General features: G+C 37.3%; 1 pseudogene; it reads left to right on the forward strand.

The window, feature by feature from the left end:
• The first annotated feature begins 8,679 nt into the window (after positions 1 to 8,679).
• On the forward strand, positions 8,680 to 21,972 carry LOC100605459 (annotated as a pseudogene).
• Positions 21,973 to 26,198: the final 4,226 nt, after the last annotated feature.

Raw genomic sequence — 26,198 nt, forward strand, 5'->3', positions numbered from 1 at the left:
ATCGGCTTTACCCCGATCCTAGCGGAGTTAGGGCTGTTGCTGATGTGATTGGCCAGCACCTGCCTAACAATGAAGGTTTAGTTATGCTACAAGTAAGACACCTCTGAAAAAATGTAAAACAGGCTTTACGTTTTACCTGCTATCTCCACAGGTTTACTAGCTGCTTAATACAATATGCTTGTATATCAAGGTGAGCAAATTTCAGCAAATGTCATTGTAAATAGTCCCAACTTAAATGGAATTGAACTCTGGAACTCAGTGTGCATAGAAGTCCCTGAAACTGACGCCATTCTAGATCTACCACTAGATGGTTTGCGATGTACGGAATTAAAGGCAGTCACTTCTACCTGAATTGTGATGAAAGTAGTTTACCTGAACATGCTGGGAAAGTGTACTACCCTGTTTTGTATTAGAAACCAGTTTCCAAGTAAATTGAAAAGCAAATTTTCAGACTTGACATTAAAAACACCTCCATATCATTCTTACAAGAGGTACAAAAGCATTTTAGAAAACTAAAGCCAGGAGTTTCTTCCCTTTTACCAGAATCTTTTCCCTCCATTTAACAATAGTACTGTTGTGCTAAATGAAATTTACTTAATATATTACTCTTATATTCTCAAAGCAAGGGCATTGCAAACCTTGTGTTGTCTCTATTGTGTCAAGGAAACAAAACAGTTCATATAAGCAGTCATGCAAAAAATTCAAGAAAAACTGATTTTGCTCAATTCAACTAATTGAAGCAAAGTAGTTTTTCTTGTTGTTTTAATCTGCATTTTGTACATCATTTCCACATTGCTGGACCAGCAAAATTCTGACCTCTACAATACAATAAAATGTGTTACTGGTATTGACACATTAAGCCACAAATAGAAAATGAGCATGGAAATCCTACCTGGACTGAGGTATCAAAGGATACCAAGTGATACTAGAGACAACAAGGAACCTGGAAAAAGATAGTGTTCCAACCTGTAAATAAGAAAACAGAGAAGGAGGCTCATTAATATTTAAGATACCAGCTAGTGAATTAAAACAGCAATGTAGTTGTCTGGCTTGAGTATTCAGTTTTATTCACTACATCTTTTTATCTTTTCTAGAAGCAAGGCATTAAGTGTTGACACTTGAGGTTTGAACCAATCTGTGATACGACATGAATATGCCTTTAACATTCAGAAGTTTGTCTACAGACTTAAGAGGAAACCAAAAGTAGTCACTCTTCCAATGGCTTCCTAATTTTCTCAGCCAGAGTCTTTTATGCAACCTAAAAATCCTATGCTAGCTGGCCTCCCAAGTCCTACCTCACCTCCACCCCTCTGACCTCATTTCTGCTAAGCACTTTGTTCCAGCTACACAGACCTGCTCCCTGCTTCTGTAACACCAAAGCATCTTCTTGCCCTGAGGCCCTTGCACTGTGTATAGTTTCTATCCGGAAAGATCTTTCCACCAAATACCTGCATGGCTAGATCTTCCACTTCTGTCCAATCTTTGCTTAAAAGTCATCTTTTTTCAAAGAAGCCGACGCTAATCATCTCATTTAAAATATTGCACCTTCCCCAGAATCCTCCCTCCCTTGCTTGTTTTTTTCATAGTACTTACCTTCTGACATCGTCATTTTCTATTTTTATTTTCTATTGCCTTCCCTCCACTAGAATGTAAGCTCCACAATATCGGGGATTTTTTTTTTTCATTTTCTTCAATGTTTCCTTAGTACCTAAAATACTAGAATAGTAGATGGCACAGAGTAGATGCTCAATAAATATTTCTTAAGTGAATAAATGAATGGGTGAATCATTGCCTAAAAGACACTAAAAGGAAAAGACCTAATCAAAACTATTTAAAAACAAAATCCTTGGTGTTGAAAGATTAAATTATTTAAAAATTGGCCATTGTGTGTTATCTTGTCTTCCAATAGGAACATCACTTCTGCCACTAGAATGTTGAAGTGTATGACAATTGTTACTTCCACTAGAATGCTACAGAAAAGTTTATGACAAAATTGTGAGCTATGTCTTTTCCTTCACCTTTTTTCTTTTCTTTTTTTTTAAGTTTATTGTAGAGATGTGTTCTCACTATGTTGCTAGACTAGTCTCTGGACTCCTGGCCTCAAGGATGCTCAGGCTTTGACCTCCCAAAGTGCTGGAATTGCAGGAATGAGCTACCACACCAGGTCTCCTTCACTTTCTTAAATACATCTTGGGCATGAGTCAAAGTTAATTTGCTAGTAAGGGAAGCAACAAAGCGAAAAAGGTATACTATTTAAGGGAGTTACGGAAATTAAGGAGTTATATAGTTGGAAAAAAGAATGCTTATAGAAACAGCTGGCTTTAAAAAAAAAAACCTAATTTGATACAGATTCCATGTCTTAAAAACATCCTATTCATATCAGTTGTTACAGAGGAAACCTGGGACAGGGTGATCTGAGATGCCTGGTTCTTTGGCTATCAGAAATTTAAACAAAGCAAGCTATCTTAAGGGACGCATCTGTGACTGTTACTGCAAAAGGTTTGATTCCTCAACAGCAGTGTCCAGTCTGTCTGATTAACACAGGAAAGCATGACAAAAAGAGGTAAGAGGCAAAAATCAAGTGTAAGATGCTTTTTTTTTTTTTTTTTTTTTTTTTTGAGACAGAGTCTTGCTCTGTCACCCAGGCTGGAGTGCAGTGGCGCGATCTCTGCTCACTGCAAGCTCCGCCGCCCGGGTTCACGCCATTCTCCTGTCTCAGCCTCCCGAATAGCTGGAACTACAGTCGCCTGCCACCATGCCCGGCTAATTTTTTTTTTTTTTTTTTTTTTTTTGGATTTTTAGTAGAGACAGGGTTTCGCCTTAGCCAGGATGGTCTTCGTCTCCTGACCTCGTGATCTGCACGCCTCAGCCTCCCAAAGTGCTAGGATTACACGCATGAGCCACCGCGCCCAGCCGTAAGATGCTTTTAAACAAACCACTGCCAGTGATTTCTAAACCTACAAGCAAAAATTTGGAATATCCAAGTTGCCTGTTTTTTAGTTTTGAAACAAAAACAATTTCTTCTACATATTCAGGTTGTCACAAATTGGCTCTAATTGCTTTTTGAGAAGCAGGAAAAGTATGCCTTTAACTTCCTAGGCAAATTGTATCTAGCAAACAGTTGTCTCATTTAATCTTTTGATGTCTTAAAGCATTCTATTAACTCCAGTTTCTTCATAATGCAATATTATCAGCGTCATCTACCATCTCTACTGAACATTAAATACTATGTACTCATTAAGAAGGACTGGTGTCAAAACCTGCAAATTGGTATTGAAATCATGCATTGACAACAGAGGAGACATCCTAAGAACAGATAAAAGTAGGATATTCCGATTCTTTTTTACAGCTTTAATAGGGCAGTACTGAGCAGAAATCTCAGAGCATTTAAGAGTACTCTGAAGTCTAGCCCGGCATGTACTTTTTTCTTGCATGACACTTTTTGAGGCAGTGTTGAGCCAACTCAAGACAGAAAGACAGAAGCAGAAATAATATGAGGATTTACTAACAAATGCAGCCATAACAAAATAATAATGTACACAAATGCCTTCAATATTAGCTCCACAATGCAAAGATCTAAATAGAAAGAACCACATTATAAATTTGTAAAAGTCTATAAAATAATTAAGAGGTATTACTACATCAGTGACACCTCAGTCAATCATTTTGAAAACAAAATTTAGAGCACTTTTCAAACATTTAATTCTTAATTATGGATACTGTTTTTCAGTATCTATTATGGGCCAGGCACTGGTGGTAGACATTTTACATGTATTATATTTAACATTTGAAAAAGACCATTACAGAAGATCACTACCCTTAGATGCCACTAGAGGTTTAGTAATTTGCCCCATATTACCTATGAAGGATTCATACTATCAACATGATTTATCACTGGTGATGTTGACCTTTATCACCTGAATGAGATAGTGTTTGTCAAGTTTCTCCACTGTAAAGTTACCATTTTCCCCCCTTCTATGCTATCCTCCCTGGATGGCAGTCACTATGTGTAGCCCACACTTGGGGATTTCTGCTTCTCCTTTTGCTGGTGGAATACGTAGATAAATTATGTGGAATTTTTTTTTTTTTTTGCATGGGAGATTTGTCTTTTCTCCCTTTTTATTTAATCATTTATTTATATGAGTATGGACATATAAATATTTGTTTTATACTTTGAGTTATAATCTAATACTACTTTATTTTGTTGTTCAAATTGTCCCAGCTTTGGCCACTGGAGCTCTCTTAGTTGTCCTATTTCCTTTTAATGTACTCCCATCAATGTGCTATGGTTTTTTGTTTGGTTAGTTTTGTTTTTAAGCACATGCTTACTTTCTAGTACTATAAGATGCTCTGGGGTCATCATGCCCCAGGCCTAGAATTAGCCATATCTTTCAGAAATCTTGGTTTCTTTTATTGGAGAATGGTGTCAGAAACCAAAATCTAGGCTCAAGAAGTGTTATTTGCTGCTTTGGTGTCAATTCTTTTAAGACCTGGTAGCTGACACAGCAAGGAATTAAACACTTGTATACTAACCCATGTATATATACCTATGTATAAATATTTCTGCATGTAATCATCTGTATTTATATTAAGCTAAACATGAATTCATACTGGTATCTCCAACTCTAATCCATTATCAGATGGATCATTCTAGTCTCTTCCCCTAGCTTATCTGTACGTAATTTCCACTTCGACAGTGAGAAACATGACACCTAACATCTACCATCCATTTACTTAATTGTTCAGTTTGAAAATACATTTATGGCAATTTCAGAATTGTTAACTCATACCCCCATGGGAAACAAATTTATCAATAGAGTACATTGCCTACATGCAGTTCCTTCAGCCTAATAGACCAATCATTCCTAAAGTCACTTAGTTCAGCACCTTTTCTCCCAACCCTTTCATTGAGGTTGTTTCATACGTTTGCAACACATTTAAATTCTCTTGTCAAAGTCAGCATTCTTTCCTGAGATCTGCCTACCTCCTAAATGATTTGATTTTTAATTTGCATACATTTTCACTCTTTGTGCTGCAAAGTTCTGCAAGTTCTGACAAATGCATTATGTCAGGTCTCTACCATTATAGTATCATACAGAATAGTTTCATAGCCCTAAAACATAAAGGAAAAGAGAAGTACGTAACAAAATTCCTTTTACATGTTTATCCGTAGACCCAAACAACTGATCATTATATTGAATAAACTTCACTTGAATCATAGAGATATTTATGTTGATAAATAGTATATAATCGATTTCTCTATAATATCTAGTTACCTAATACTTGTTAAAGTCTTACCATATGCTAGTAGCTGTTCTAAGTGCTTCACAATAATCCTATAAGATAGAAACTGTTATCTCCATTTTACAAATGAGTAAACTGAGGCTTAGAGAGTTAAAATTTTTTGCTGAAGTTTACATAGCTAGTAGAAGAGCCAATATTTAAAGAAAAAATTATATATATACATTTATACATAACTGTGTATATGTATAAACTTATCTATATGTATGTATATATGTCATGTGAAGTTGTATGATACAGAATTGTGTGTATACTGTGTCAAGTATATTAATTAAGCTAACTTTAAGAACTAAAAATTTTCAACCATCTTTGTCCTTCATTTTTTATGTGAATCATAAATGTTGTGGTGGGTCCTTGAACTCCTGTTTTTGCCTTTAGCTAAAGGAGGAAATGAGAAAAGGAATCAGTACTCATAGATGAAGCTTAATACGTGCCTATATTTAAGGCTTACCTCAGCTAGTTTCATTTTTACATGGGTGAAATCAAAGGCTGTCATTACATTGCTTCCTGTTTTACTATTTTAACAACTAAGGTAAAATAATAAGATTATTCTAAGAATTGCTGTTGTTTTTAAATGATAATATGATAATTTGCACAGTTAATTTGGCATGCCTTCACCCTTGCATATATGGTGATCTTTTTGTTTTGAATGAAAATTTTAAATTGAAAACTATTTATAATAAATGTATATACAATTAAATGGAAGAGATGTTACACACATGCCGCATAATATTGGCTGTGGAATAAAAAGAATAGAAGCCTGGAAAGATTTGCACTGTGGCCTTGCCTTTGCTGTTTAATGAGATTAAACCTTAGGAATGAAAGATCACCATTTGTTGAGCTTCAGTTTGCTTTTCTGTGAAGTAATGAAATTAAAACATATAATTAGAGTAACACTAATATACTGTCTACATTAATATGGTGGGTTGTTATTGTAATCATTGGACAATGCGTTGTGGCTCAAGATCAAATGCTTCATAAGGTTTCTTTTCGTGTTAAAACTGTTATACTTAATGAAAGTAAGTTGCAGTTCATTTTCTTATCACTTTCCTTCAACAAACATATGCATCATCACCTTTTTACAAAAACCTTGCTACCTAGCAGTGGCACAGACTGCTGTGAACTATTTTGCATATGGTAATGAACTCCTTGAATTACCACCTTTCTATTTAAAATGAGACACCTCCTACCTTATAATGGCCATATGTGCAAATATCCATGAACAGAAAAATCAGCAAAAATGTCAAGAAAAGTCCTGGTGTATAAAAACAAATCAAATTATCAAATAAAAGGCATGTAAAATCAGGCTATTTATTCTTGAAATCTATGGGATGTTCACCTAATCTGGATAGATAAGATTTGTATTCTGTCTTGTTCACTAAATCAGCAAAATGCTGAGGGCTTCACATTTTATTTTTAAAAATAGATGTCCTTTTCGAGTTTTCCTGTTGCTGGGGAAGTGTTCTTGCTGTTGCTAACAGAGAGCTAAATGTTCTGCTTTGAATGGGATGTGTTTGTTTTTATTGGTAGGAGTGGCAGAAGGATGAATGAAGGAATCCATGTTTTTTAACTGTGTGAGATGTCTGCCTTCTGGGTAGAGGCACCCTATTGGCTATTTACCAGATAATCTGTCTATACAATCATAGAATATGCTCATTTGTTTACATATTATTTTATTCATTAATTCTTAAATGGGCTAACTATTCAAATTTAGAGATCATAAGGTTATGGAATTCATATCAGGAACATCAATTATCCCTCAACATCTAGTGGTTAGAAGGTACACAGAAGATACTTAAACCCTTTACATATTTGCCTAATGTAATTTAGCCTCAAAAAAGGGAAGACAAATAGATGAGATCTGGCTTTTTCTTTAAATCTTCTGATCATATAATTAAAATACAAGCCATTGTTTCTTAATCTTTATATATTACTCTTTGCTCTATTTACTACAGGAAACTGATGGGAAAAATATCACAGACAAAATATTACAAATTATTACTTTGGTATATACTGTGCTTAAAACTGCATGGAAAAACAGTAGTTATTCTGGCTATCCCAAGCTTAAAATAGGAATTACAGAATTACTTTTTAATGTAATTTTATTGCCCTAAAGTTAAGTTTTATATTATTATGATTTTAATTGTGTTGTAGTACTCTGTAAAAGATTGTTGATTTCTTAAACAAGAGTTTTTACTTTGTTTGAAGTTATGTCTGTTCTTCTGAGTAATTCACTGAACTTTATGGTTATGCCAGAAAATTTGGTAATGCTGAAATTCTACACTGTGAAAATATAATTGAGTTTCTAAATTTCATATTTGTCTTTAGGAGAAAGTTGTTAATCTGTGAGTCATTGGTTAATGGGGAGGAGGCAATATTTCATAATATCTCTCTAAATTAATCTGTAGCATGAAGATGCTATGTGTTCACCTAATTATTTCATTTTCCTCATTGATACTGAAAGAGCTTACATGCTCTACCTGTTTGGGTAGGGTGGTCTAAGTAGCTTAAATCAAAGGAGTGTAGCAATCCTCCCATCTCTCCATCTTCCAAGGTGACCTTGGATGCTACAGATTGAGATAATAGAAACTCAAACTGGAAGGAACCGCACAGAAGAACCCATCTACTAGATCAGGAAAAAAATACCTTTGGACTTTGCATGAGTGACAAATTCTTTTATTATTATGGGTGGCTGTTACAGCCGCTGGCAATATATGCCCTGAATTAAATGCCCTCTAACTGTACTTATTGAGAATAGAAAATTTCTAACCTAAGGAATGTTTGCCCTCTTTTTCCCCCCACCCTTCAGAATGAGGGGACTGTTTTAATTAAGTGATATTACTTAAGTAGATCTCCAATTGATATACAATTCTCTAAGGATTATGGCCTTAATAAATCATGTCCTAGGTGTTATAGATTAGACTACACACACACACACACACACACACACACACACACACACAGAGATTAAGATTTCTGGGTGAAAAGGGTGACCTCAAAGCCCTGCTCTGGCCAGGCGCAGTGGCTCACACCTGTAATCCCAGCACTTTGGGAGGCCGAAGTGGGTGGATCACTTGAGGTCAGGAGTTCGAGACCAGCCTGACCAACATGATTAAACCCTGTCTCTACTAAAAAAATACAAAATTAGCTGGGCGTAGTGGCACACACCTGTAATCCCAGCTACTTGTGAGGCTGAGGCAGGAGAATTGCTTGAACCCGAGAGGCAGAGGTTACAGTGAGCCGAGATCGCACCATTGCATTCCAGCCTGGACAACAAGAGCAAAACTCTGTCTCAAAAACAAAACAAAACAAAAAAACCCCTACTGCAACCAGGTTACTCAGAAAAGAAAACCAAGGAAGCAATGAATAGCAATAAGGATGAATAAGATAGTTATGGACCAGAAACAGGGAACAGTTACTCTGAAAATCCTGAGAACCTCTCCAGTGAGTTCCGATAGCTAATATAATCCAAGGATGTGGTCAAATTGGAAACTAAGGGAGTACACCTAGGTGTTTTGCTTAGAAATCTGCATCAAAGAATAACTTAAGTCACCTGAATTGGGGCAGATTTTGCCCTGGGGATGTTTGACAGGTGCTTCTCACCTCTGACAGTCACCCACACTGACAGTTCACTTGGGTGAACAAGGGAACTAATGCTTATTGAATGCCTCCTATATGCCAGAGGCACATTATGTGCCTTGTTACCTTTAAACCTCATGGGGTAAGTATTGCTGGCCCCATTTACACAAGGAAATGAAATTCAGATGGATAATTTGCCCAGGAGTTATCTGCCAATAACCGGCAAATCAGTCTGAGTCTAGACTTTTTTTTACTTGGAACTTACTCTTTTTTCTGTAAGCTCTCACAAGTTGAATCTCAGTTCTAGGAGTTAGTACACCTTTTGAATTCCTATAAAAACCTATCTCCTTTTCCAGAGCATTTTTTGCTTTTTTTTTTTTTTTTTTGAGACGGAGCTTGCTCTGTCTCCCACGCTGGAGTACAGTGGCTTGATCTCGGCTCACTGCAAGCTCCGCCTCCTGGGTTCACGCCATTTTCCTATCTCAGCCTCCCAAGTATCTGGGACTACAGGCGCCCGCCACCACGCCCAGCTAATTTTTTTTTGTATTTTTAGTAGAGACAGGGTTTCACCGTGTTAGCCAGGATGGTCTCGATCTCCTGACCTTGTGATCTGCCCGCCTCGGCCTCCCAAAGTGCTGGGATTACAGACATGAGCCACTGCGCCCGGCCCCATTTTTTGCTTTTTACAGTCTATTTCTCATAAAGAACTCTTTAAATAAACTATCATTTATCTAGTGATGATGAGTTTTTCTAGTTTACCTACTTTTTCCCCTCTCATGTAAGAGACAAGAGTGAGTCCGGTAGTTTCATCTGATTTCTCTTGTTAATTTGTGAAAATCTAACTGTAGTTCTATTCTAATATTAACAAACTTTACCTCTCCTCTTTGTAAATTGCTAATCTGACACATTTATTTTTCTCATTGATTGACATGACATTATACATTTGGAAAATCCAAAATGGCAAATAATCTAAAACTTGTCAAATTACAAAGTAAAGCAATTCACATTTTAGTGTTTGACACTGTATATTCACCTAAATATAGTTACTGAGTATGTTGTTTTAGATAAATCACAGGGATGCCATGGCTGAATCTTGATTTTACATGTCAGCTCTCTAAGTTATTAATAATAACTTCAAATTATTGGTTCTTAATTTAAATTTTCTTCATAAGAATCGTGCAAAACATCTTTCATGATTTGCTGTTACTCGTTTGGACTGGCTCACAAAACAATTGTTAAATTTTTGGAATTTTGCTAAATGATTTTTAATAACAGCCATTATTAAAAAATAAAGTATATAAACTTACATTAAATAGATGATATATAGGGGCACATGTCATCAGGACCTCTTGAGGCTGTGTCACAGAAAAAAAAATAAATAAATAGGTGATATATAAAATGAAGGTAGTGAATATTCAAAAATCTTTACTTATTATTTTACCATTTTTTACTGTTATGTATGTTTTTGAGGTTATGTATGTCTTGTATGGTGAAAATACTATAGATTGGGGTATTAGTGCACATCTCTGTGTTCAGTGATGTCCTGTCAGTAGCTTAAAACCAGCTACAGTGGCAGAATTTACACAACAGAAATAGCCAAATGACAAATTAAGGTTTGAATTATTGCTTTGCTGATTTTGTAGAGTTAAGACCAAGAGAAAACGTTAATAAGGAATAGTAGGCCAGACGTGATGGCTCACACCTGTAATCCCAGCACTTTGGGAGGCTGAGGCAGGAGGATTGCTTGAGGCCAGGAGTTTGAGACCAGCCTGGGCAACATAGTGAGATCCTGTTTCTACAAAAATAAAATAAAAAATAGCCAGGCATGGTGGCACATGCCTGTAATCCCACCTACTTGATAGGCTGAGGCAGGAGGATAACCTGAGCCCAGGAGTTCAAGGTTGCAGTGAGCCATGATCATGCCACTGCACCCCAGCCCGGGCGACAAAGTGACACCCTGTCTCAAAACAAGAAAACACACACATAAAGGTGTCATGACTAGTGGTACATGATGTATAGCACAAACAAAGAACTATCCTTCAAGTATAGGCACAGCCTTTTTTTATTGTAGTTTGTTTTATCGTGATTTGCTGATATTGTGGTTTTTACAAATTGAATGTTTGTGGCAACCCTTCATCAAGCAAGTCTGTCAGCACCATTTTTCCAACAACATGTGCTCACTGGTAATTCTCACAATATTTCAAAGTTTTTCATTATTATTATATCTGTTATGATGGTCTGTGATCAGTGATTTTTGATGTCAACATTGTAATTTTGGAGGGGCAATGTGTACCACATCCATATAAGACTGCAAATTTAATCAATAATGTTGTGTTCTGATCGTTCCACTGACTGGTCTTTCTCAGTCTCTCTTCCTCTCTTCGGACCACTTTATCCCCTGAGACAAGAATATTGAAATTAGACCAACTAATAACACTATAATGGCCCATAAACATTCAAGTGAAAGGAAGACTCACACATCTCTCACTTTCAATCAAAAGCTAGAAATGATTAAGCTTAGTGAGGAATGCATGTCAAAAGCTGAGATAGGCTGAAATCTAGGCCTTTTGCACCAACAGTTGGCCCAGCTGTGGATACAAAGAAAAGGTCTTGAAGGAAATTGAAAGGGCTACTGCAGTGAACATAAAAAAGATATGAAAGTGGAACTGCCATATTACTAATATGGAGAAAGTTTGAGTGGTCTGGATAGAACAACCCAACCACAACATTCTCTTAAGTCAAAGCCTACTGCATAATAAGGCCTTAACTCTCTTCAGTTCTGTCAAGGCTGAGAGAAGTAAAGAAACTGCAGAAGAAAGGCTTGAAGCTAGCAGAGGTTGGTTCAGGAGGTTTAAAGAAAGAAGCTATCTCTATAACATGAAAGTACAAGGTGAAGCAACAAGGGCTGATGTAGAAGCTGCAGCAAGTTATCCAGAAGATCTAGCCAAGATCATTGATGAAAGTGGCTATATTAAACAATATATTTTCAATGTAGATGAAACAGCTTTCTATCGGAAGAAGATGTCATCCAGGATATTTACAGCTAGAGAAGAGAAGACAATGCCTGGCTTCAGAGCTTCAAAGGACATGCTGACTCTCTTATTAGAGGCTAATGCAACTGGTGAGTTTAAGTTGAAGCCAAAGCTCATTTGTCATTCTGAAAATCCCAAGGCCCTTAAGAATTATGCTAAATCTACTCTGCCTGTGCTCTAGAAATGGAACAATAAATCCTGGGTAACAGCACATCTGTTTACAAAATAGTTTACTGAATATTTTAAGCCCACAGTGGAGACCTACTTCTCAGAAAAAGGGATTCCTTTGAAAATATTACTGCTTATTAACAATGGACCTGATCACTCAAGAGCTCTGATGGAGATATATGGGAGAGTAATGTTGTTTTCATGCCTGCTAACCCAACATCTGTTCTGCAGCCCATGAATCAAGGAGTCATTTCAACTTTCAAGTCTTAGTATTTAAGAAATGCACTTTATAAGGCTGTAGCTGCCATAGATTAGTGATTTCTCTGATGGATCTGGGCAAAGTAAATTGAAAATTTTTGGAAGGGTTTCACTCTGCTAGGTGTCATTAAGAATATTTGTGATTCACAGGAGGCCAAAATATCAATATTTATGTAGGAGTTTGGAAGAACTTGATTCCAACCCTCTTAAATGACTTACAGAGGTTCAAGACTCCAGTGGAGGAAGTTATTTTAAATGTGGAAGACATAGCAAGAGAACTGGAATTAGAAATAGAGTCTGGAGATGTGACTGAATTGCTGTAATCTCATCATCAAACTTGAGTAGATGAGGAATGGCTTCTTATGGATGAGCAAAGAAATGGTTCTTGAGATGGAATGTACTCCTAGTGAAGATGCTGTGAACATCGTTGAAATCACAACAAAAGATTTAGAATATTACATAATATTATTATTAATATAATAATATATTATTAGTTGATAAAGCAGCAGCCGAGTTAGAGAGGATTCCAATTTTGAAAGATGTTCTACTGTGGGCCAAATAGTATCAAACAACATTGCATGCTGCACAGAAATCTTTCATGAAAAGAAGAGTCAATCAGTGCAGCAAACTTCATTGTTATCTTATTTTCAGAAATTGCTACAGCTACCCCAACCTTCAGCAACCTGCTAGCCTGATCAGTCAGTAGCCGTCAACCTTGAGGCAAGACCCTCCACCAGCAAAAAGATTACCACTGGCTGAAGGCTCAGATGATTGTTAGCAATTTTTAGCAGCAAAATACTTTTAAATTAAATTACGTATATTTTATTACATATAATGTATATTTTGTTAGATAAAATGTATATTTTGTTAGATATAATGCTATTGCACACTTAATAGACTACAGTTTTATATAAACATAACTTCTATATGTACTAGGAAGCCAAAAAATTTGTGTGACTTGCTTTATGGAGATATTTGCTCCATTGCTGTGGTCTGGAATTGAACCCACAATATCTCCAAGGTACGCCTGTATTCAAAAACTTAATTATCCAATTTAGTAAAGAATTTGCTCACATGAAGTTGTTCATTGACAAATGAGTGAAGTTCTGACATTTTACTTGCTAATGGAAAAGAAAATATCAGCCAACACTCATGTTTATGGAACACTTTTTATTAATTGCAACCATAATTTAGGGAGGATACAGGAATTCAGCAAAAGTCAGCAAAAGCATTAGAAGAGATTTAATTGGCTATATGAAAATCATAAACCTCATGAATATATCATTTTTAATAATTGTGTGCCATTTATTCTTTACGTTAGTAAAGTATATTTCAAAAATATATATGCATACATATTTTCTTTCCTAGAGAGCAAATTTACCAGCGCAGCACTGACACTGTTTTACCCCCTTCACATTGCCTTAGTTTATCCATTAATTTCCAGCTTGTTTCCTTCTTTGACATTCTCACATTTGTTTGGCTGAAACTTGAAATAGTTGTCAGATAGAAGTTGAGAAAGGTAATTTCTCACCATTATCTCTGTGGTCTTAGATACCTGATACTGGAAGCTGTGGATATTGGTTATAGTGTTTAAGGTATTACATTCTCTTTCTTCTAGTTACAAACTTTCCCTCTCTTTCCTTCCTGCCCCAGAGGAAACTATGGGACTCAGACTTGATTAATTTGAGCAACAGTGATTAGTGGATTATCAAGTGTCCTAATCAGAGAGAGAATTTGTCTCTGGGTTTGATACATAGATGCTCAGGGGAACTTCTTCCTAGGGTGGCTAAGCCGGATCTTCTGGCAGGTTAAGTTCTCCACCATGTGAAGAAGATATCGCTACAGCAGGAGAAAATGAGATTACTGTGCCAAGAAAGGTAATTCCCACAGTAGTGAACAGCAGATAGAGTACATCCTGGTAATGCTGAGTCTCCAGACCCAGTTCTTGTGGGCATTATTTCCTACAGCCATTGAGTTATTGTACTATTTTCCCAGCTATATGGGCAATATATTGATATTTGCCTTAAGATAATATGAGTTGACTTTCTCTTATTTGCAACATTAGTGTCCTGACTCATACAAATCCCGGTATATTTAGTGGGCAGGCTTCACTGAGTTTGCAAACTTTCTGAAATTCTATGCAAGATTTGTGTGTTTCTGTTTAGGTGCATTTTTACCCCCTGGGAATAGGGTTCATGGCTTTCCTCAGATTTGAAAAAAGAACCATACGCCCACAAAAGCTGACTAAAGTTAATGTGAATCAAAATAAGCTAAATACATAGCTTTCTATGTCAGAATTTGTTCAGCATGTATCACACAAATCAAGTGGTGGTTACATTCACCTGAGCATGAATTTGGGTCTTTCTTTGGTGTTTTTGACCTAGATTTCAAAGCTTCCTAAGAGTTGTAAGTCCCAAAGGCACTTAATTTTCATTTGATTTCTTCCTTGTTACTTTCTTCACATAGTAACCTTTTTGTATATGTGTGGTATTGTTAGCATATTTCTCAGGAGAGACTAAAATGGGAGGCACTTGTTATTCACTTGATTTATGAAATTCCAAGAAGGATGAACAGTGAATAAGAAGTATCTGTATTTTATCAAAACTTCAAAAAATGACTTTTATCTATCTTTAGAAATAACTTTCAAGGAAATGACATCAGGCATTAAACTCAAATTTGGTAACTATTTCTCAGATGTTTTAAGATTACTTTTACAAAGACTTCTAGGTTAAGAGGACAATGAAATTAAGTTATAGAGTGGGAAGAACTTTTATTGGGGGCAAATTAAAACTAGACTTATTGTGAATGAGAAAACAGTAAAATATAAGAAACCTATCTTTTTCTCTTGTGATGTTAGCTATCAAGTGGAAAATAATTGCATTTGGTAAAAGGCAAAATAAAGTGTTCCCAATACTATATATTTAATACCTTTACTTCAGAAACAACTAAAGCAATTTCAGAGGATGATTTTTGTCCAAAAAAGTAATTTATTGCTCGGATAAGCATGACACAGAAGGCTGTACAGGTTCTGCTCGCCTAACTGAAGCAGTATTTTGTCAGCCTCTGTAAGAGTTTTGATTGATTGTATCTATGGCACTAAAAAGAAATTATTTAAATCTTCTTCAAAATGTAATGCACACAATAAAGTAATACAGTGAGTTCTTTGAAAACAAATCTTAATTGAAAATTAAAATGCAGTATATTTTACTTTATAAAAAATAAAAACACTTTCTCACTAGAGCCAATAGACAACATTATAAATATCCTGTCAAAGTTGAAGTAAATAAACAATGTTTAAGGCTTACGGAAGAATACAAATAGACTAAAATATCAGATTAATAGATAAGTCTAGTCATGAGGGTTTAAGAGCTAAAGCTGTGAAATTAACTGGACTTTTTTTTTCTTTTCTTTTCTTTCTTTCTTTCTTTTTTTTTTTGAGATGGAGTTTCGCTCTCGTTGACCAGGCTGGAGTGCAATGGCGCGATCTTAGCTCAACGCAACCTCCGCCTCCTGGATTCAAGCAATCCTCCTGCCTCAGCCTTCCAAGTAGCTGGGACCACAGGCATGCGACACCATGCCCAGCTAATTTTGTATTTTTAGTAGAGACATGGTTTCACCATGTTTGTCAGGCTGGTCTCGAACTCCCTACCTCAGGTGATCCATCCGCTTCGGCCTCTCAAAGTGCTGGGATTACAGGCATGAGCCACTGCGCCCAGCCAACTGGACCATTTTAAGAAGAATTTTACTACATTTAAATTTGTGCACTTAGTTGAAATTTAGTGTTACTTCTCTTAATCATACAACCCATTAAGTTACTAGTTGAGAATGATTAATTAATACACAAAGAAATTCTATCCTTAGTTCTAAGGCTGCAGTAGTTTATACCTATTTACTGGGTAGTTTAGCTAGTCTGACCTTTAAGGCTAGCTCATATTCTTGGAATCTATATATTCACAAATACCTCTTACGCTATTGGCAATAATATTAAGTCAAACATATGCACAGATAAGTTGATATATAAGCATGACACAGAAAGCTATTAAGTCCTTGTTCACTGAACTGAAACAATATTTTGCCATCCTTTATATGAGTGTGTGCATGTGTGTGTACATGTGTGTGGATGTGTCTAAAAGAAAGGTTTGGGTACAAGATTGATGAATTGGCCCCTGAATGTTTCTGATGACAGAACTCAGATTTTCATGAGAATTCATTACAACGGAACTGCACATTAACATGGCTTTAGGTGTTGTGTTCAGCGCCAAGAAGAAAAAGTTAGATGCAGAGAAATCTGGTTTGAGACAAGAAATACGTGACTTATAATTCTTTATTATCTACTTATTGAAATTCTTTATTACTTCCATAAGATACCTTACCCTGATGTCGAAAGTAGTAACTGATCCCAAACTAAACCGTGCTGTTAAACAGTTTGGCACCTATTTAAAGTTGTTATTTTATTTGACATGCAGATGGAGTTTTAAAACACAAAATAAATAACCAACAGATCCATGTGGCAATTCCTCACACAAAAGACTTTATGGATACTAAGGAGTATATAAAACACCACACTCTCACCCATGGATAATACTAATACTGAGTTAGAAGGTTTTCACCCTTATACTGCCAGAAAGGAAATTGCAAACAGATGATATACAAAGTTCATTGATATGCTTAATACACTTACTCCATGAAGTGTAGAAAAACTGCCAAAAAAGAAATTATGAACAGCATTCCAAACGCTTAGGAAGTTAATGTTATATTTTAGAAAAGTAATGACCGAAAACCATTTTCTACTTCATACATGCTACTTAGATATCTGCACAAGCTTTCCCCTCACATGTAAAAAGCTGAAAATAAATGGAAAACACCAATAAAGCTGGCCACTAATATTGCCACTTTCAGAAGAAGGACAATAATGTGACATCTTTCATAGCTGACAGGATTTCTGCCAGAGGCCTGGTAGATTGTCCTCTACTGGGTTACTTTTTCTACCTATTTCTCAATTGCAAGCTTATGTTCCTGCAAAATACTAACCTAGCCAAATAAATAACCGTTGTTTCTGAAAAGAGCATTTGCCCTGTGTCCCTTCTTCTATTCTATTTTAATAAATCAGGGTCAGTACATGACAAAAAAATATCTGAAATCTTCTCTACTAGTCTCTTTGGAAATACAGCATCCAAAATTAATCCTAAGCATCCACTTTTGTGCTTTCTCCCCTCATACCTTATGATGACCCCTCTACCTTTTCTGATTCACAGGTAACTCCTAAACTAAAGGTACATCAGACCCAACAGGCAGAAAAAGAGGCTGCAACGCAAGAGAATGAGACCCAAATGCTGCACCAGTTCAAGCTGAAGTACAAAGGAGGCCAAAAGTTTACCCTACTGTGTTCGATTTTTAAAATTCTATAGCCCATTTTAGGTTAAAAATCCTATCTCCTCTTTTTTTTAAAATGTCTAACCCCATCCCAAACGTGAGAACCATTTTTTCTACCCTCTTCCAAATGTGAAACCTGCTGAGAAATTAAAAAGAACAGAAGTCAATAGGCACTGAGGAAAAACATGGGTCTCAGAGATGGTTTGTGGTAGGCACAAAACATTTAAAGTATTAAGTATAAGCCCTTTAACAAAAGTAAGAGAATTCTTTTACTTTCAGAATTTTTATTTGCATAACTTTGTTTAATAGACAACTGATTGAATTTTGATTATAAAATAATTATGAAAACCCCAAAATGAATGTGACTGTTTGCCATAATTGATGCAGCTACAGTTTGAAAATAACACATGAGGCAAGGAGGGGACACAGCAGAAAATTTAGAATAATAGTATTTTAGGCAGTAACTGTTGATGAATGCCAATTTTGAATTATTTTAAAAACCAGAGACTAATAAATAGTTTTATAGGACACAGTTTTATAAAACTTAAAAGTAAATTTTTTTGTGAACTCTCTAGAGAATAACTTTTGGCAAATACACTAGTGATGAAACACTTTCTATTCTGTAATAATTATATTGCATGCAATCACTACTTTGTAGGTCTTTCCTCTACTACACTGAGCTTAGTAAAGAACTTATCTTTGTATCTGCAGGTCCTATATAAAATGTAATTCAATAAATGTTTGCACACTTAATTAATTTACTTATTCTTACCTTATATTGTTATAGAATACATTCTGGAGGGTTTACATTAGAATCAGTTCTGAAGCTTTTTATAAAACAAATGCTCAGGCCCCACTCTGCACATAGGGCTAGATATGTTTTAAAAGCTGTACAAGTTGATGTACATGCTATGACATGACGGATATATAGAGACATGATGGAAACATTCCTGCCAAAGTCAGGAACAAGGTAAGGATATCTATCAACTCCACTACTACTAAACTTAGACCGAAGTTACTAGCTGGTGAAATCATATAAGGGAAAATAAGCAGCATTGTAAGAATTTGGAAAGAAAGAACCCAGTGCAGTAGTGCGTACCTGGCAACTGAAGTCCTAGCTACTTGGGAGGCTGAGATGGGAGGAGGGCTTGAGTCCAGGAGTTTGAGGCCAGCCTGGAAAATGCAGGGAGATCCCATTTCTTAAAAAAAAAAATAAATAAAAATAAATAAATAAATTAGAAAACAAAGAGTAAAACTGTATGTAATGACATATGATACATTGGTGTACTGAGAACACAGAAGATAATGCTAAGACTAACACAAGTAAGAAAAAACATTTAATAAGGTAGCAGATATTAAAAATATATAATTAAAGAAACAAATGTTTAAAATAAGGACAGAAAGAAATATTTAGAAATAAATCCACAAAAACTGTGCAAAACCCATGTAAGAAAAACCTTAAAATATTCAAATTCAGAAAGTAGGCCTGAAGTAATGGAAAGACATCCCTTCTCTTTGGGAAAGAAAACTCAATATTATAAAGATGTAAATTCCCTTCAAGTTAATATATAAATTAAATGTGATCCCAATAAACATACTCTGAAGTTGTTGTTGTTATTTGACAAAGATAGATTAATGCTAAGATTCATGTGGAAAAATAAACATGCAAGAATATGAAGGGAAACTCCAAATAAAGAAAAGCTAGGCCAGGCGCAGTGGCTCATGACTATAATCCTAGCACTTTGGGAGGCCAAGGCGGGCAGATTGCCTGAGCTCAGGAGTTCGAGACCAGCCTGGGCAACATGGTGAAACCCCATCTCTACTAAAATACAAAAACTTAGCCCACCATGGTGGCATGCACCTGTAGTCCCAGCTACTCGGGAGGCTGAGTCAAGAGAATTGCTTGAACCCAGGAGGTGGAGGTTGCAGTGAGCCAAGATCATGCCACTGTGCTTCAGCCTGGGTGACAGAATGAGACTCCGTCTCCAAAAAAAAAAAAAGAAGAAGAAGAAAAATAAAGCTGGCCGGGCGCAGTGGCTCACACCTGTAATCCCAGCACTCTGGGAGGCTGAGGTGGGTGGATCACCTGAGGTCAGGAGTTCGAGACCAGCCTGGTCAACATGGCAAAACCCCGTCTCTACTAAAAAATATAAAAATTAGCTGGGCATGGTGGCACACTCCAGTAGTCCCAGCTACTCAGGAGGCTGAGGCTGGATAATCTCTTGAACCCAGGAGGTGGAGGTTGCAGTGAGCCGAGATCGTGCCATTGCACTCCAGCCTGGGTGACAGAACAAGATTAAGTCTCAAAAAAAAAAAAAAAAAAAAAAGCTAATGAATGGGAAGTAGACTTACATGACATAAAGCATACTTTAAAGCCTCTATAATTAAAAAAGTAGAGTGTAGATGCAGGAATAGAGAGACCAATAAAACAGAATACCAGGTCCAGAAATAAGATCCAAGCACATAAGAAGTTTAGTAAATGATAGATGTGGAAGTTTGTACCACTGGGGGGAAATGATAGTCTTTAACAAAAATTGTATTCAAATATTAGAATTTTGGAGCTAGGTGCAGTGGCTCATGCCCCAGCACTTTGGGAGGCTCAGACAGGAGGATCACTTGAGGCCATGAGTTCAAGACCAGTCTGGGAAAAATAGTGAGACCTTCTATACAAAACATTAAAAAAATTAGCCGGATCTGGTGGCATGTGCCTGTGGTCCCAGCTACTGGAGACGATGAGGTGAGAGGATCACTTGGACCTTCGGAAGTTGAGACTACAGTGAATGGTGATTACGCCACTGTACTCTATCCAGCCTGGGCATCAGAGCAACACTCGTCTCAGACAAAAAAAAAAAAAAATTTTGGAAAAAGACAAAATTAGATCCATACTTCATCTATTCAAAAGACAATTCTCCAAACACATCAGGTATCCAAATGTAAAATATTAAATCATATAATTACTAGAAGAGAACATGAATGAGTTCATTTAAGACATGAATGTCAGTGCTGCTACACACATGATCCCGTCCAGACACTGTATGTAGGTGATCTCAATGAAAAGTTGATCAAAACTCAGTGAGGAAGATACATTGTCATCATACCAACTCTGTCGATGGAGAAACCTGATGCAGATAAGCTATGATATAGAAGGCCACATATTTCCCTGGGTGGTCTCTCTCACCCTGATCATGTAAATTAACAGCTTATATTCATAGGGATATTCAGAGTCTAAAGAAGATTTTAAGAAACAAGGTATCATACCCATTACAGGCAGCCTTGTAACCTTCTTCAAATTCCTCATGCTGCAGAACTTGCAGTGTAATGACACTAGTTAAGTCCAGGCCTTTTCGGGAAAAGCAAGGGAAGATACTGCTGAAAGGTCACAGGCTCATTGCAGATGATCTCAAGGCTGGAGCTGTGCCGAAAGTTTTCTTCTCTAGCCGTCTATAATACATAAAGAAGCTGCTCATCAATAAGCTGAAGGGTGTTAGCCTCATTAAGATGAAATTTGAGGACATCAAGGATTGGTCCAACCTAGTAATGCCACAAGAATAATGGGGATTTTTGCCAAACCTGACCATGTTAACATGACATATCCAAAGACTCAGCTTTAGCACTCACTGCCTTTATTATTGATTTGTGACAATCTCTGTGACCCTGGGAACCTGGGGACAATTCTGAGATCTCCAACTGGGGCAGGCTGCAGCAAAGTGTTGCTCACATTGAAAGGCTGTGTGAATGCCTGGGAGCCCAAAGTGCTACAGGCGGGTATGGGTGCACATTTCCAGGTGCCCATTATCAATAATCTGAAAATGAAACAGTGCCAAATTACTTGCCCCCTGACACCCAGTTCTGTGTGGCTGACAGCTGAAGCCTTTATGCTCAGGCTCAGATGTCTAATAAAGCCAATGACTATGGCTGGGTGTATGATTGGTGATTCCTGAAGTTTCACAAGTATGAAGAAAAGGAAGGTCTAGAAACTGGAGCCGGTAAAGGTTTGCTGCCTGTTATTGAAGTTCAGAGTTATGACTTGGACTGGACAGAGGCACCAACAGCTGTAGTGGTTGGCGGCGAGACCTACGGCATGAGCCTGGAGTCTCTGTAGTTGGCCGAGAGCCCTGCGGGCAAGAGGCTGCTGATTCCTGTTGCACCTGGAGTGGTCAGCCTCAACTCGGCCATGGCTGCACGCATCCTGCTTTTTGAAGGGAAATGACAACTGCGGGTGAGGGCGGAACACTTGAGCAGGGACAGGACTTACCACTGAGAGGGGACAGAGAAGTTAGTTCTGCTGAGGACATCTCCAACTCCCCCTATCCTGGCACATCGTTAGGAGGCTGGCAGAGTCGGAAACTGTGGCTTCTCAGTTGGTGACTGTGGCCTCCATGTTCAGGAGGCAAGAGGTAAGCATGATACCATCGTATGGTTATAGGAAAAATCAGAATTTCCATAAATTTCTGCTATTCCTCAGAAATAACAGGTCAAAACCCTTCCTGAGAACCCCCATCTATTCACTGATTTTGAGGTTATATCTTATTTTTTTCCTTGGTGACAATACAAATAGGGGATCCACATGGCTCTGTATGTGTGTTTTTAAAGATTATCCACTGAGAAGCATTTCGTGCCCAGAAAGCTCCTGAAAGCATCATCTTGGGCAGGGAGGAATTTGCTCCACCAGCTGGTGGGTGTTTTGCAATCATCGAGCACTGGTTATAGGTCATGGCCAAGTCACTCACATGTGATCATTGGTCAATGGTAAATAAAATAAACTATAAAGTGTAGAACCAGCAGATTACATTGAAAAGTTTTATTTGTGTGATCAAAAAAATAAATAAAATAAAACAGGAATGTAGGGAAATCCTTTCTAACTATGACTCAAAATCTAGAAGCATTAAGAGAATATATTTTACTTTGCAGCTCTTATGGCCAAAGGGATTTTTATCCAGTGGAAGGCTGAGCCTTCACCAGAGCAAGAAAAATCAGCCAGAGGCATCTGGAATGAATCTTGCAGCTACAGGACCAGTACCCAGACCATCTGTGAGATTTGGGCAAAACTGTGCTCATCAAGTGCAGCCTACCTCTACCCTAACAGTGTTGCCCACTTCATTCAACTGGGATTTTCTTCCCTACTAGTACTCCACCAAAATTAGAGCCTCTAGTCTGTTTTTCCAATACCCAGAGGCCCTGCATATAATTTACTACCATTTTCCCACCAAAGGCCACATCCTATTCCAGAATTCCCCATGCTATTAGTCGTTAACTAAGGACCTGCTTTAAAATAATAACCCAGAACCAGAATGCCATCAAATTGGCTTCCTCTGGTACTTACACTTCCTTGTACATATTTATACCCTGATATGACATGGACCCCTTGCATTATCTGTCATCTCTAATAATTACTGCACAATTGGTTCTTGTCAAATAATGACTCCTGTTAGGACCAAGACCAGGACTTCTTTCAACTTTACATTTTGGACTACCAGCTTGGTTTCCTCAGTGTTTTACCTGCAGTGAAGTCACTCTTCTCAGTGATGCTTTTCCCACACAATCCTGCCTTTCCTTTCCTGTGTCCAGTCCCTGTGGCTAGAGTTAGCTAGCTTTCTTTCATCACCAAATTGCCTTTCATTATGCTGTGGCAGACATTATAGCGCTCACTTATATCAGTTCTTTCTTTCTAGAAACATGTTGCATTAAACTCCCTTGTCCACCTTTTAGTTAGGTGATATTGTCTTAGGTCAAGTTTCCCAGATCCAATCTGTAAGACAAGAATGTATATGCAAATGATATATTAAGGAAATATTCTCAAGGAAGACTGTAAGGAAGTGATAGAAGCAAGACAGAGAATGAAACAAAGCCAAGCAAGGCAAAAGTCCCACACAGGGTAGGCTTTAGGAAGATCCTACAAGAGAATTTTGGAGGGCAAACAATTTCTCAGAGTTGTCTCAACCTGAAGCAAGGGAGCTGAGCTAACATTCCTGCACAAAACAGTCTCTAATCAACAGCCACAGCCAGGTGCGGTGGCTCATGCCTATAATCCCAGCACTTTGGGAGGCTGAGGCAGTCAAATTGCTTGAGTTCAAAAGTTCGAGACCAGCTTGGCCAACATAGTGAGAGTCCATCTCTATAAAAAATTAGCTAAGCATAATGGTTCTCACCTGTAGTCCAAGTTCCTTGGGAGGCTGAAATGGGAGGCTGAAATCACTTGAGCCTGGGAGGTCGAAGCTGCAGTGAGCTGTGAACACACCACTGCACTCAGCCTGGGCGACAGAGTAAGACCTTGTCTCAAAAAAAAAAAAAAAAAATCAACAGCCACTTGAAAGTATGCACCAGGCATTTCTGGCTCTTGGTGCAAAGGGGCTCCAGTAACCCAAATGGAAGCCATTGAAGAAGAATCACAGGTGCTGGCCATTAAGCACATGCCAATCAGGGATTTAAGCAAAGGACAGACATTGTCTGTTCCAGGTCTCAAGTGAGTAGTTCTCTGGCCAATGATTTTTGAATGGAAATTATTGTCACAGTGAATTTCATTTTCAGTGTGCACTCCTACAGCATTTTTTTCTCCTTCCTTGTCAATCTAAAAGTCTATCTGCTTTAGAAAATGCAGCACCATAAGGTGGTAGAGTCTGGTCAGATTGCATCTTTGAGTTGTGGAGGCAGAGCCTTCTTCTGACCTTCTTCTGACCTATGTTAGACATTTCTATTAAGTGAGAAATAAACCTAGTATGTGTTTATTATTATAGCACATCCTCTCCTATCCTGACTAATACATATCCCATATATGCATTTTTCATTCAAAAATATTTGCTGAGCAAATATCATGCGCTAGATATTATGCTAGAGAATATAAAGACAAAAAAGAAATGTTCCTTTTCCTCAGAAAGCCCCTTATCATAATAGAGTCTAGTTAGTGCCATGATAGAGATATGCGGTGGGACCCAGAATGCTATGTGAACAATGAGAAGGAGACTCTAAATGAGACAGCAAGGCCAGGCAAGGCTCCTTAGAGGTTCCATATGAGTCATATTATAAAGCATGGGTTAAAATTAGCTACAAAAATAAAGGGGCTGGGAAAGGAAGGTCAACAGAAGCAGCCAGAACATGAGATGCAAAGTTGTGATTTGTGAAGGACAGGATACACTGATGACTCACTAACATATAACAATATACAAAGTAGTATTTTGATATTTTATTTGTTGTAGCTTGGCCTGTCAGATTGAACCACAGACTAGTGAATTGACAGGAAGTAATTTCAAATGATGAGCTAGTTCATGACCTAAAGCAAATTATTATTTTACTTCTCTGTGTCCTGTTTACCTATTCTGAAAGATGAAAGTACTGACCTGCTTCATAGAGATGTTGTTTAATTACTATTTAAAGTTGCTTTGAAAATATCAAGCCCTTCTCAAACATAAAGTACTAGTACAATTTCCTTGGGAGCTGTGCTAACAGAAGAAAATGTAGGTTTAAATCTTTAGGCTGGAATAAATCTAAAGAAGAAAATAATTATTGATTCCTTTCCACTAGTATTAGAGAATTTTCTACTGATACATCTTTAATGATCTCAGGCTAAAAAAAAAATGGTAAAGGTATGATTATTCCATGACAAGAATAGGAAAATTTTTAAAGTTACCATCACTGGGCCAGACGTGGGCTCACACCTGCTATGCTAGCACTTTGGGAGGTCAAGATGGGCAGATCGCTTAAGCTCAGGAGTTTGAGACCAACCTGGACAAGCAAAACCCCATTTCAACAAAAAATAAAAAAAATTAGCTGAGTGTGGTGGTGCATGCCTTTAGTTCAGGGTACTTGGGACTGAGGTGGGAGGATCACTTGAACCCAGGAGGTCAAGGCTGCAGTGAACCGAGATCCTGCCACTGCACTCCAGCCCGGGTAACAAAGTGAGACCCTGTCTCAAGAAAGAGAAAAAAGTTACCATCACTGGAAGGAGCTTCCAGGGAACAAGGACTCAGACGACCCATTTTACCCTTTTAAATTTAAATGCAGATGATGATGATAACTAACATCTAATGAGCAAATAATATGTTCTAGAATGGTTCTATGTGTTTTTCCATGTATAATCTTTGGAAATTATCTAGGCAACTTTATCCCTAGATAGTAATAAACCTAGCCAAATGTCATGCGATAGTAATAAACCTAGATAGGTTTATTACTATCTCTGTCTTACAGATAAGGAAATGCAGGCACAGAGAGTTTAGCATTGTGCCCAGGGCCACTCATTAACCCTGATGGCTTATGGGTCTAGTGGTATTCCTGAGTACTTGTGTGACTCTGAGAAACTCTGTTTCTCTGTGTCTTTTTAAAACATCCACAATTTTCCTTTAGGGCTTATTGGAAGAACAGTACCTTTAAGGTATTTCTATACTCGTGGTAAAATTTCTGCTTATATGACCAGATTAATAAAAGCTGTTATCTTAGAAGGCAGACTATATAGAAAAGTTCATCTGAATTCAGCTTTTCCCTGACCACTTTTAT

This window comes from Nomascus leucogenys, chromosome 11 (assembly GCF_006542625.1).
Source record: "Nomascus leucogenys isolate Asia chromosome 11, Asia_NLE_v1, whole genome shotgun sequence".
NCBI lineage: Eukaryota > Metazoa > Chordata > Mammalia > Primates > Hylobatidae > Nomascus > Nomascus leucogenys.